Source organism: Microtus oregoni, unplaced genomic scaffold (assembly GCF_018167655.1).
Source record: "Microtus oregoni isolate MIOR12 unplaced genomic scaffold, Mior012 000001F_ref0000356, whole genome shotgun sequence".
Classification (NCBI taxonomy): Eukaryota; Metazoa; Chordata; class Mammalia; order Rodentia; family Cricetidae; genus Microtus; species Microtus oregoni.
In genome coordinates, this window is record NW_024543060.1 from 65,491,808 (window position 1) to 65,505,879 (window position 14,072).

The window sequence follows — 14,072 nt, forward strand, 5'->3', positions numbered from 1 at the left end:
CAGTCCCAGTCTAGCTGGATTTGGTGAACTCCCATTAGCTCAGGCACACTGCCTCAGTGGGTGGATGCACCCCTCGCGGTCCTGACTTCCTTGCTCATATTCTTCCTCATTCCGATCTTCAACTGGACCTTGGGAGCTCAGTCCAGTGCTCCAATGTGGGTCTCTGTCTCTATCTCCTTTCGTGGCTGGACAGAGGTTCTATGGTTATATTCAAGAGAGTCATCAGTCTGACTATGGACAAGGCCAATTCAGGCACCCTCTCCCCCACTGCCTAGGGTCCTAGCTGGGGTCATCCCTGTGGACTCCTGGGAACCCCTCCAGATCCAAGCCTCTTGCCGACCTCAAAATGCCTCCCTCAATTAAGATATCTCCTTCCCTACTCCCAAATTTGTCCTTCCTCCATCTCAATCATCACACTTTCCCAAGCTCTCCCCAACCCTCCCCTTCTCCCTTCTCTCCCCCTCTCCCCTTCCCTCACCCCACCCCCACCCCCATGCTCCCAACTTTTGCCTGGCGATCTTGTCTGCTTCCAATTTCCAGGAGGATTTATATATGTTTATCTTTGAGTTCACGTTATTACTTAGCTTCTCTAGGATCATGAACTATAGGCTCAATGTCCTTCGGTTATGGCTAGAATCCACTAATGAGTGAGTACATACCATATTCATATTTTTGGGTCTGGGTTATCTCATTCAGGATAGTGTTTTCTATTTCCATAAATTTGCATGAAAATTTCAAAATGTCATTTTTTTTTAATTTACTGCTGAGTAGTACTCTAATGTGTAATTGTGCCACACTTTCTTTATCCATTCTTCAGTTGAGGGGTGTCTAGGTTGTTTCCAGGTTCTGGCTATTACAAATAATGCTGCTATGAACATAGTTGTATTTTTCTCTGCTCCACTCTTTTTTTCCCCTTTCTACCCCTTCTCATGGTTCCAATGCTCCCAGTTTACTTAGGACATCTTGTCTTTTTCTACTTCTCATGTAGATTATATCCATGAATGTCACTCTTATGATCTTTGTTGTCTAGGTTCTCTGGTATTGTGATTTACAGGCTTTTTTGTGTTATGTCTAAAAGCCATTTATGAGTGATTAAATATGATATTTGTCTTTCTGGGTCTGGGTTACCTCACTCAATATGATGTTTTCTATATCCCCGCAAATTTTAAGATGTCATTATCTTCTTTTGACTGTGTAGTATTCCATTGTGTAAGTGTACCACATTTTCCTTAACCATTCTTCTATTGAGGGGCATTTAGGTTGTTTCCAGGTTCTGACTATGACACTCAATGCTACTATGAACATAGTTGAGCACATGTCCTTGTAGTATGATTAAACATCTTTTGGGTATATCCCTAAAGTTGTGTCTTGAGGTAGGTTGTTTCCTAATTTTCTTAGAAATTGCCATACTGAAATCTAAAATGGCTGTACCAGTTTGCCCTTCCAACAGCAATGGAGGCGTGTTCTCATTTACCCCACATCCTCTCCAGTATAAATTGTCATCAGTGTTTTTGATGTTGGCCATTCTTACAGGTGTAAGATGGAATCTCAGAGTTGTTTTTGATTTGCATTTCTCTGATGGCTAAGGATGTTGAACATTTCCTTAAGTGTCTTTCAGCCATTTTAGTTTTCTGTGTTGAGAGTTCTCTGTTTAGGTCTGGACCCCATTCATTTATTGGATTATTCGTTCTTTTGATGATCAATTTCTTGATTTATTTGTAAATTTTGGAGATCAGTGTGTTGTAAGAAAGAATGCCTGTTTGTTTCCTGGCTGCTCAGCAGCTCAGATCTGAATTAATCACACAGAAACATTTGCAATACTGTTTGGCCAATAGCTTAAGCATATTTCTGGCTACCTCATACCTTACACTAACCCATCTCTATTAATCTGTGCATCACCAGGAGGTCGTGGCTTACAAGCAAAGTTTGAGCATGTCTGTCTCCGTCAGCAGCTCCATGGCTTCTCCATGACTACCTCTCTCTTCTCCCAGTATTCATTTTAGTTTTCCCTGCCTAGCTCTGTTCTACACTATCAGGCCAAGCCAGTTTCTTTTCTTTTTTTTTTAATTTATTTATTTATTAAGGATTTCTGCTTCGTCCCCACAACCGCTTCCCATTTACCTCGCCCTCTGCTCGAAGAGCAATCAGGGTTCCCTGACCTGTGGGAAGCCCAAGGACTGCCCACCTCTATCCAGGTCTCGTAAGGTGAGCATTCAAACTGCCTAGGCTCCCACAAAGCCAGTACGTGCAGTAGGATCAAAAACCCACTGCAATTGTTCGTGAATTCTCAGTATTCCTCATTGTCCGCTATGTTCAGCTAGTCCGGATTTATCCCATGCTTTTTCAGACCTAGGCCAGCTGGCCTTGGTGAGATCCCAATAGAACATCCCCATTGTCTTAGTGTGTGGGTGCACCCCTCGTCGTCCTGAGTTCCTTGCTCGTGCTCCGTCTCTTTCTGCTCCTGATTTGGACCTTGAGATTTCTGTCCGGTGCTCCCGTGTGGGTCTCTGTCTCCTTCCAAGCCAGTTTCTTTATTCATTAACCAGTCAAAGTAACACATAGACAGAAGGACCTCCCACACCATCAGTCCTCTGTCTGATGTGGGGTTGGTAAAGATATTTTCCCTTTCAGTAGGGTGCCATTTTGAATTGTGGAATGTGTCCTTTGCTTTACAGAAGCTTCTCTGTTTCAGAGGTCCCATTTATTAATTGTTTCTCTCGGTGTCTGTGCTACTGGGGTTATATTTAGGAAGTAGTCTCCTGTGCCAATGTGTTCAAGTGTACTTCCCACTTTTTCTATGAGATTCAGTGTTTAGTTTTATGTTGAGGTCTTTGATTCATTTTTTGGACTTGAGTTTTGTGCATGGTGATAGATATGGATCTATTTTAACTCTTCTACATGTTTATATTTAGTTATACTAGCATCATTTGTTGAATATGTTTTGTTTTCTCATTTTACATTTTTGTTTCTTTGTCAAAACTCAGGTGTTTGTAGCTGTGCGGATTAATATCCAGGGCTCTGATTTAGTTCCATTGGTCCTCCTGTCTGTTTTTACGCCAATCCCAAGCTGTTTTCAGTACTGTAGCTCTGTAGTCGAGTTTGAAATCAGGCATTGTGATGCCTCCAGAAGTTTCTTTATTGTACAGGATTGTTTTGGCTATCCTGGGTTTTTGTATTTTTCCATATGAAGTTGAGTACTGTTTTTTGAGGTCTGTGAAGAATTTTTCTGAAATTTTTGATGGGTATTGCATTGAATCTGTAGATTGTTTTTGGAAAGATAGCCATTTTTACTGTGTTAATTCTGCCTACCTAAGAACACAGGTGATCTTCCCATTTTCTGGTGTTCTTTAATTTTGTTCTCCAAAGATTTAAAGTTTTTCATATAGCTCTTCCACTTGTTTGGTAAGAGTCACTCCAAGATTTTTTATGTTATTTGTGGTTATGGTAAAGGGTGATGTTTCTCTGATTTCTTTCTCAGCCCATTTGTCATGTGTATATAGGAGGGCTACTGATTTTTTTTGAGTTAATCTTGTATTCATAGCAAGTACTCTTAAACCCTGAATCATCCCTTCTTGCTTAGTCTACTGCAATTTCATTACAGTAAATTAGTTCCTGCAGCTGGTGGCAGAGAAGAAATCATGCATTATGCTTCTTACGCTACAGACAATGAATGTATAAATATGCCAAATAATTTAAAAATGTTTCTGTCTGATACTCTTCCTTTTATAAGCTGTGCTTTTCCATCTCTTCAGCCAAATTAGTACATAAACTGTCTATAAAATGATAAATCCAAGACCCAAAATCATTTCAGTGAGAGGTGGAATGTTTTCATAAATGCTAATTTCTCTGATTAGATCATAGTCATAGATGATATTATCACTATTCCAGCCATTCTCTATGTTATACAATTGTATAAATATTGGTAGTTATATATATCTTTGTATCAATATAGAAGATTGTGGGTAATTCTGATTTCACATTGATTCATTAGTTAATTTTTTTTGTTTTAGTATTTAGTACATGTTAACAATGAAATATATCTACCCTAGTTTCTCCCTTATAACTCCTCCCCTGCCAAACTCATGTTTCTTTCTTTCTTTTTTTTAAGGCAGAGTTCTCTGTAGACCGGACTGGCCTCAAACCTGCCTCTGCCTCCCAAGTAATGAGATTAAAGTTGTGCGTCACCACTGCCTGGCTCCAATCTCATGCTCTTGTTCCTCTTTGTTCATCAGTCACTTAGTGCTGCCCATATGTCCATGGATGTGAAGTCTCCTTCTGGAGCATGGGGAACCTACCAATGAACAAAACTGAACCTCCCTCTTTCACTAACTGTACACTGTCAATAGCTCCCCAATAAGGGGTGGGGGAGATCATCTCCCTTCTCTGTGCTGGGATTTTAATTAGCTTGATCTTGAATAGGTCATGTGCAGGTAAGCACAGCTGCTGTGACATCACGAGTGTGGTAGACATGTCATGTCCAGAAGATGGTATACATAGCAATTCTTCCTATCTTCTTGTTCCTATGTTCTTTCTACCTCTTCTTTCTGATATTTCCTGAGGCTTGTTGGAGGGTGACTAAAATAGATGCCCCATTTTGGGCTGTGCGTCAAGTCACTCTGCACACTTTGATGAGTTATGCATCCCTCCACTGACTGCTGTTCACTTACAAAATTATCTCTCCTGCTTAAGACTGAGAGGAGCCAGGGTTTCTCAGCATAAGCATAACTGTTTAGAAGGTATTTGACAGCATTTCATCTAAAATAACTCAGACTTATGGACCACCACTCCATGGGCTTTGAGCAGGATTACAGCACAAAAATGTGGAATTCTGTCCTGTGGTGTAGGCAAAATCTGGTCAGAAAGTGGTTACTTATCCCAAACAGTTTGCCCCATTGCACGAGTGGACACATCTTGTCCAGCAGGGCAGTGTCACAGAGTGCAGTGTCCAGTGCTGGGTAAGGTCATTGATGTCTTTGTCCCTTACAGCCTGTATGTGATTTTCAGTATGATGAAAGATTGTAGCAAGTAGAAAGTGTCCTACATGGTTTGAGAGTAATTTCCTCATTTCTAGTTCAATGTGTGTAGTGTCTTAAGAACTGGAATTTCAACCATGTTTAGTATGTTGGATAACCAAGGGAAATGGTAATACCATTTTCAGTTTTGGAGACCTTGGGATTCACCTTTGCCAATAAATCACAATGAGATATCTGATCCTGCTACTGGAATTTTCATTTAACAACCAATGTCTTTTGGAGTGACATTGTCCATCTATGTAGTGCAATTTCATTTTAGTTCTTATTTTAAAGTTATATTTTTAGTTAACAGCTCAACTTTAGTCAAAGTAGATTATATCAGACTACATTTTGAAGTGTTGTATTAAAATTATATTACATGGTATATTTTGTTTTAGTACATAAAACTAATTTTGTACTATCAAAAGGCAGAAATTACTCTTTCTGTATTCATGTTTATTTTATATGCAGATTATGTAGAACTGTTTTTTAATAGAGTACACTTATTTGTAGGTGATCTTAGATTATATTTGACATTTGTTAGCTGCATGATTTAATGTACAATATAAAATTTCTTTGAACAATAATGCTTCATTTGTAAGCAATAATAAAAATTTTAAGGCCAAATGAGATTGAAGCTAAAAATTCATAATCTTATTCTCAAAAAAGAAAAAATATATTGATAAAATGGTTTGTAATGACATTCTGTTCTACTTGTAGACTAGTGCTAACTTTTTCACCTCTCATCAGAGAAACTTCCTCCTATAGTATACGGGAGCAAAAACAGAGAGTAAGAGACCTTAAAGCATTCATTCCCTACTTGGGATGGCCCCCATCAAATCCTTCTCCTCAGAGTACAGGCAACCATGGGAAGAGAAGGCAGAAAGAATGTAAGAACCAGAGGGTGTAGAAGACACCAAAAAAGGTCCCTCTAAGTCAACATGACCAAAACTCCTATGAACTCAGAGACTGAAGCTCCCCACACAGGGCCTTCACAGGTCCGAACCAGGTCTTCTGATTATATTTTATGGCTTCCACCTTAGTGTGTTTTTATGGGATTTCTGAGTGTATGAGTGAGTGGGTTCTGGTTCCTTCTCTTGGACCTATTTCGTTCTGTTGGTTTGTCTTGTCCAACTTCAATGTGATAGTTTTATTCTATTATATTAAAAAAAGAAAGAATGAAAACCTAGCTACTATGGTAAAGGTTAACCACTGAACTGTCCCTTATACTCATGTTAACCACTGAACTGTCCCCATACCTGTGTTAACTACTGTAATGTCCCCATACCTGTGTTAACCACTGAACTGTGCCCTATGCCCACGTAACCACCGAACTGACCCCTATACCATGTTAGCCACTGAACTGATCCCTATACCCATGTTAACCACTGAACTGATCCCTATACCCATGTTAACCACTGAACTGTTTCTTATACCCTCATTAACCACCAAACTGTCCCCATACCCAAGCTAATTACTGAACTGTACCTTATACCCGCTGGAGAGGGAAAATCAGTTTTCTCCAATAGTGACACTAGGTATATTAAACAATCTAGTACTTATATAAAGGCCCCATATAAAGGAGTAGTTGACCAACTTATAATGGACTATACTTTTTTTTGTGTGTGTGGTTTTATTTGGTTATGGTTTGTTTTTTTGGGGGGGGAATCGGTGGTGTATGTGGTTTTATTGACTTTTTTCTGTTGATATAGTGAATTTTTGTTTTTGAGAAAGAACTTAAAATTTGGGTGTGTAGAGGGAGGAGAGGATCTGGAAGAACTTGGGAGAAGGAAAGAATGTAATCAAAACATATTTAATCTTAAAATTATTTTTAGTAATAAAAATACAATCATCAGAATAAATAGTACCTTTGATAAATTACAACCACTGTGAATATCCTTCCCCAAATTAATTAATTAATTAGTTAATTCTCTTTGAGAGCAAAAAAACAGAATTGCTACAGTTATATTTGAAGCCTGAATGTAACATACTTATGAAGAAATTTTTTTAAAAAATAATTTCATTTAATTTTCAAAAACTCTCTTGTAATTATAATTCAATTTTCAACAAAGGAATTGAAGATTAACAGAATTAAAACACTAGAAATCCCATTAATGCTTATTTGTGCTTTCATTCTTGGTCTCCCCAATTCAGAACTTATATTTTAGTTATCTTTTAATGAAAATAGATTTATTAATTAATTATACCATGATAATGTTTTTCCCTCTTTCATCTCTCCTAGATCCTCTCCTGTCCCCATCCACCTAACTTCAGGACTTCATTTTCTCTCTGTTAGAAAACAAACAGGTAATTAAATAAACAAATCAGAATAGAATAATACAAACAAATAGGAAAAAACCCAAAGAAATAAACAAGATACACACACACACACATCCACAAACAGACACACTCACTCAGATACACGGATAACACGCATACATAAAAACACAAAATTGGAAACCATACTACTTAAACAAAAGAGAGGTTAAAAAGTGCACAGACAAAGCATTACGAGTCAAAATATCTCCAAAAATACTACTGAGTTCATTTTGTGCTGGCCCTTAACTGCATGTGGTTTGCTCCTTTTAAAATGTGGTTTGTTTACTCAAAGATACACCGTTGGAAAAAATAATTTTTCCTAGGTATGTGGTCGTCAAGTAGAGACATCTTCTTGGTTAGAGATGAGAGATCATATCCACTTCCCCATCTCAGTGCTGGTCTCTGTCTGGCTTAGCCTTGCGCAGGCCCTGTGCATGCGGCCACTGACTCTGTGAATTTATATATGTGTCAGTTCTGTTCTGTCTGGAAGGCATTATTTCACTGGTGTCTTCCATCCTCACTGGCTCTTATAATCTTTCTGCCTCTTCTTCCGTAGGGTTCTCTGAGCCCAGAGGAAGAAAGTTTATTGGAGTCAGCTCATTTAGGATTGAATGTTCCAAGGCCTCTCACTCTCTGCCCTTTGTTCATTTGTGTGTCACTGTATTTATTCCCATATACTAAAGGTGGAAGCTTCTCTGATGATGGCTGAGCAAGACACTATTCTGTGGGTACAGAAGAATGTTATTAGGAGTCATTGCGTTGCTGCAATCATTTCACAGAGCAGTAGTATTTGGTTTTCTTCAAGGTCCAAGGCCAATCTAGCTCCTGGTTCTTGGCCAGCTAGACAGTGTCATTCGTGAGTTCCATTCTGTGCAGTGGGCCTTGAATCCAAGCAGATGGTGGTTGGTTGCTCCCACATTATCGGGCCACTATTGCACCAGCACATCATCCAGGCAGGTGACCAATGTAGACCAAAGGGTTTACGTCTCTTTACCTTTTCTTCTGGTGGCATGCATAGTACTTTCAAGTACCATGAGCAGTAGTCCGTAGGGATGGAGGCTCTAGTTAGGCGCCAGTCTGACATCCCGGCATTCAAAGATTGTGTAGGTGCTTTCTTCAGCAATAGAGCCTTACAATCAGTTTGTGAAGAGCAACCAATAGCAAAGCCCTTATGCTTCTTGAATGTTATTATTTATTGATGGAGGAAGGTCATTGGCTAATAAAGGAACTGCCTTGGCCCATTTTATTGGTTGAAAGATAGGTGGGAGGAGTAGGCAGAACAGGACGCTGGGAGGAAGAGGAAGTAAGGTCAGTCTCGACTGCTCTGCTCTCGGGAGCAGATGCCTGAGAGAGACGCCATGCCCCGCTCCCGGGATGAAACTCCGACCCAGGATGGACTAGGCTAGAATCTCCCCGGTAAGAGCATCTTGGGGTGCTACACACAGATGATTAGAAATGGGCTAAATTAATATGTGAGAATTAGCCTAGAAGAGAATGGGCCAAGCAGTGTTTAAATGAATACAGTTTGTGTGTTGTTATTTCGGGCATAAGCTAGCCGAGCAGGCAGCCGGGGTGCTGGGGACACAGCCCCGCCGCCCTTATTACTACAATTTATTAATTTCTTATGAAGTTGGATGTAGTGGATTCTCTTTTTTAAAGATTTCTTTCTATACACTCTGGTTATTGTTATTACAATCATCATTATTAACTCATTATTATAGTTAGTTAATAGAAAACTCATATTTTTCCTAGGATATTTTTGCAAATAATCATGAATAATAGGGGAAAGAAATTATAATGAAATAAATCTTTTAATCATTTATTCTCTTCTGAGGAGTCTTTCTTTCAATATGTCAGTAAAAATTCTTAAGAGAACCCTAGCTTGATGAACCAGCTCTGGAATACCTGAATGTTTCTAGATTTTTCAAAAGATATAAGGTTTTTTATTTTATATACATATTTTAGGGTCTCCAATGCAATCCAGGCTTTACTTCCACAGGTTCACAAACAGTCTCTCAGGGACTTCAATTGCTGTACATTGCCTGGACTCATTGGCTCTCTGGCCAAGCTTGGTAAGGACGTGGGCTCCTGGGATCACATTTACAGGAGTTTTGGTTGTCTTCCTTTTTAGGATTAGTAAATTCTCAAGCATTTTCCTTACACAAGTTGGAAGCTTAGATGGATGTGGTCTTTATTCCAGTGCAGATCAGGCCTCTCCTTAATCTCTTTATCTCTCTCATCATAAGCCTTGCCTGCAATATTGTTTCCTGGTGCTCCTTTTCTCTTTAAACTGTACGTTTTTGTATTTATTTCTCCATTATTTGACCTTTTTCACTGTTGTCCTGCTTATGAGTGGCCATTAGTAACCAGCTATTGGGTGTAGTGTTGGAGTCCCTAAGCATAATTAGATAGGATAGAGACATAGGATTTCTGCCAAGAAATTTGTAGGCAATGGGTGATGTCAACCCAACAGAAAATCTACATGGGATCCAGATGGTGATGCAGTAGTGACTGAGTTTCTCAAACCTTTAAGTCTTACATCATGCCACCACCTGATCTCAATTTTACCAATATATTAATCACTAGGTTAAATGTTTGTTCTTTTGGGCTCAGTCTTGCTTTCTATTCCCATTCTTCCATTTTATTTATGTATTTATTTGTATACAATGTGCATGTGTTTAAATGGTTGTGAAATCTTCCATGTTTGACTGAGAACTTGAACTTTGTGCTATTGTCTGTCAGATATAGGCAATATCTCATAGTTAAAAATTTTTAAAATTCGAAACTTTGGTGAAATGGACAAATTTCTTATGATACATCCAAGAAAATTCCATGACAGAAATAGTTATTTACATACCACTACATTTGATAAAGAATTTGAGTGTGTAGGGAGACCTCATAAAAATAAAAAACTCTAGGTTCAGATAGTATCACAGTTTAATGATACCACATTTTTAATAAAAACATTAAATAAGATGTGAACACCTCTTTAATAAAATGGAGTATTGAGAGTATTAAAACCTGAAAAATGATCAGCCCGTGGTTCCTCAGGAAAAGCTAGGCCTCTCAAGTCTTGAGCTGTCATGCACAGCTGCTGTGATTTCATGAATGCATTTGTGCAAAGCTAATATATAATACTAATTTATGAAGATATTTAAGTGTTTAAAGATATGCTGTTGTGTGCTACCAGAGAATGAATGTAGTGAGTAAAATGTGGACCTAACCCTAATCTTAACTAACAATGAAATTAATAAATTATGTGCAAGTCTCCTTGAATATTCCATGCAAATGTTACAAAAGAATAAAGTTGTTTTTTAGAAAACTCAACCAGGAATGTCATTCACTACTCAGTGTTACCTGAAAGAGAAGATAGAAATGTTGAACATTTTGTGTAATCAATTTCCTATCTGTTTTGTAAAATGTAATAAAGTACATAGAACATTATCTGAGTTTGTGATTGTTTGTATAATATAAAAAATAATTTGATATAACGTATATTTTATTTTGAATACTCAAATATTTGAAATATGTGCATGGCTGCTAGGGTAATGATTGTTCTCTGTAACACTGCATGGAGCACATATCAATTTTTGAAATTTAAAAATAAAAAACAAGGGTAAAGTACCACCCAAAGTTTTGAGATTTTAAGAATTAATTTTAGGTTACCTATTCTGCTCTGCACTGGCAGAATTTACTAATTAGTAAACTATCACTAAGTGTGTCAAGGAGGAAGCCATTGTAGGACAGGTTAGTCTTGAGTTTAACTAATCCCAAATGAATTGAGAAAGAATTATCTCCTGAGCATAGACTGAGTCCATGCCCTAATTAGGAAAATTGCTTGACCAAAGGGAAGCCAAGTCGAGTGTTTTCATTTGGTTGGTACACTTTTTCTAGGTCTCTCTGAATTGTTTGGTTTCCAAGAAAGAGGATTCCTGACATCACTACACACACGTCTTGAGCTTCTGTGTGCATCCTTCTGTTCTTTAGCTGAGTATATCAGGGATTTATACTCTGGCCAGAGAAGGTAAGGCTGTATTTATGCTTGTGCAGATTTCAATCTTTATCTTATCCAGAGACCTTCAACACGCTCCACCCTCTACTGTCTTAAAACAGTATCAGTTTCTCCGTGTTCTTAAAGAATTGCAGGGATGAGAATAGTATGTCTGGTAGCACACTCAGTTTCTGTGAAACAATAAAAGAGACCAAAGATGCATTTATTTTCATTTGTAAGTGAGGCTGTTAGCAATCTCATAAGCAATTCAGCTTGTGTCACTGAATTAAATGTCACTGAAGTTTTTAATGTGACAGTCTTTGGTGTAATAAACAGAGTGAAGAGCAACCTGGATGCGAAAAACTTCTGGAGAATAATATTAAATATGTCTGATTTTGTGTTTTAAGTGGAAGAAATTAAGTCATGGCTGAAGACTGTAGTGTTTTATATCTACCTGGTATTATCACATACACCAAACTGTGCTTGACATTTGTGAAGAAATGAATTTTCATCTATCGTCGGAAAATTTACTTTAATGGGAAAATGCAAGGTCCCCAAATTATCAAGTAGATACATTTATTATTAGTAATTTTACATTTTACTATATTTTAACTATCATGTAAAAACCACAAAACAGTTACCTTTCAGCGTTGATTTCATAATGATGAAAAATATATTTATATTCCTAAAGAGAAAAACCACAGAGACTCAGAAGTCAAGAGTGAAAGAGCCGGACAGTGCCCATTTTCAGCTTTGGTATTTATCCCTTGCTGACTGCCTGCCTAGAAAGTAGCCCATCACACTGTGGTCACCACACATGCTGTGCTGTCTGTTAGCTCTCAGGAGAGTGTAGGAGATTACAGTGTAGAGGATGTCATTTAATGAAGTGAATCCTATAGAAAGTTTTATTTATTCTAAAGATTCTTTGAGAAGGAGGGCACTATTATGCTTTGAGATAAAAGATCTTCTTCATGAGGTTCTGTTTGTCCTCAAGAATGTTTAAAGATAAGATCACAAAGTGAACTTAGTAAAAAGAAGATGTTGAAATGCTGTAAGTGGCTTAGAATTCACAGCAAGTAGTTATGGACCCCCTGGCTCTGTTTAAATTATTTTCTCTGGCTTCTGTTTTAATTCCCACAAATTAAGAACTTGGTTATTTTTATAACTTAAGAACATCTTGCCTTATTTATCTCTTGGCAAATACATTTATTTCTTGGCCATTTTAAACAGCACACATAATAAGGTTGAAAATAACTATGACATTCGGGAGGTGGTGGCACACTCCTTTAATCCCAGCATTTGGGAGGCAGAGGCAGGAGGATCTCTGTGAGTTTGAGGCCAGCCTGGTGTACAATAGCTAGTTCCAGGACAGACTCCAAAGGTGCAGAGATATTCTGTCTTGAATAACCAAGAAATAAAGAAAAAAATAAAGAAAAGAGAAACAGCTTTTAGGTTTAGTAAATATATTTGGTGCTCTTTGTATCTCTAAAGTACAGAAGTTTGGAAATATTATTAGAATTGAAGTTAAATGTTATATATTTGGTCTTGAAAGGATACACTATGTGAAACCAGAAAATAATTTGCATATTAGAAATGAAGATACTATTAAAATATGGTTACACAAAGGTATCATACTCTCATAGAAATTATGACTGTATGTAGAATTTCTGTGCACAATTGTTGAAGCAGATTTAAAGTCCCATTTACTAAGATATTTTTTTCAACAAGGTGTTTTTCGTTTAAGAGGAATGAGCAGAGATTAGAAAATCTTTTTTTTTTTTAGGTTTAGCATTTTCTTTTTTTTTTAATTGAGAAAAGGAAAAAAAAAACAAGTTTCCCCCTCCTTCCAGCCTCCCATTTCCCTCCCCCTCCTCCCACCCTTCTCCCCCTCCTCCAACCCTTCTCCCCCTCCCCCCACTCCTCTCCTCCTCCCTCTCCAGTCCACAGAACAGTCCAGGTTCCCTGCCCTGTGGTAAGTCCTAGGTCCTCCCCCCTCCGTCCATATCTAGGAAGGTGAACATCCAAACTGGCTAGGCTCCCACAAAGCCAGCACATTACGTAGGTTCAAAACCCCGTGCCATTGTCCTTGGCTTCTCATCAGCCCTCATTGTTCGCCATGCTCAGAGAGTCCAGTTTTATCCCATGCTTTTTCAGTCACAGTCCAGCTGGCCTTGGTGAGCTCCCAATAGATCAGCCCCACTGTCTCAGTGGGTGGGTGCACCCCTCGTGGTCCCGACTTCTTTGCTCATGTTCTCCCTCCTTCTGCTCCTCATTGGGACCTTGGGAGCTCAGTCCAGTGCTCCAGTGTGGGTCTCTGTCTCAATCTCCATCCATCACCAGATGAAGGTTCTATGATGATATGCAAGATATTCGTCAGTATTGCTCTAGGATAGGGTCATTTCAGGTTCCCTATCCTCAGCTGCCCAAGGAACTAACTGGGGACCTCGACTTGGGCATCTGGGAGCCACTCTAGGTTCAAGTCTCTTGCCAACCCTAAGGTGGCTCCCTAACTAAGAATTGTGCTTCCGTGCTCCCCTATCCAACCTTCCTTTATCCCAATCCTCCTTTTTCCCCAAGTTTCCCCATCCTCCCCTTCCTCCCCTTCTCACTTTAGAAAATCTTTGTAAAACTGCCCCATGGCTTCATTCCATCGGATGTAGTATTAACAGGATTTAAACAGTTGTTTCTTTTACACTGAATTTACACCTTTATTCTTTTGTATCTGTAGATTCTTTTTACTAGGAATCAGC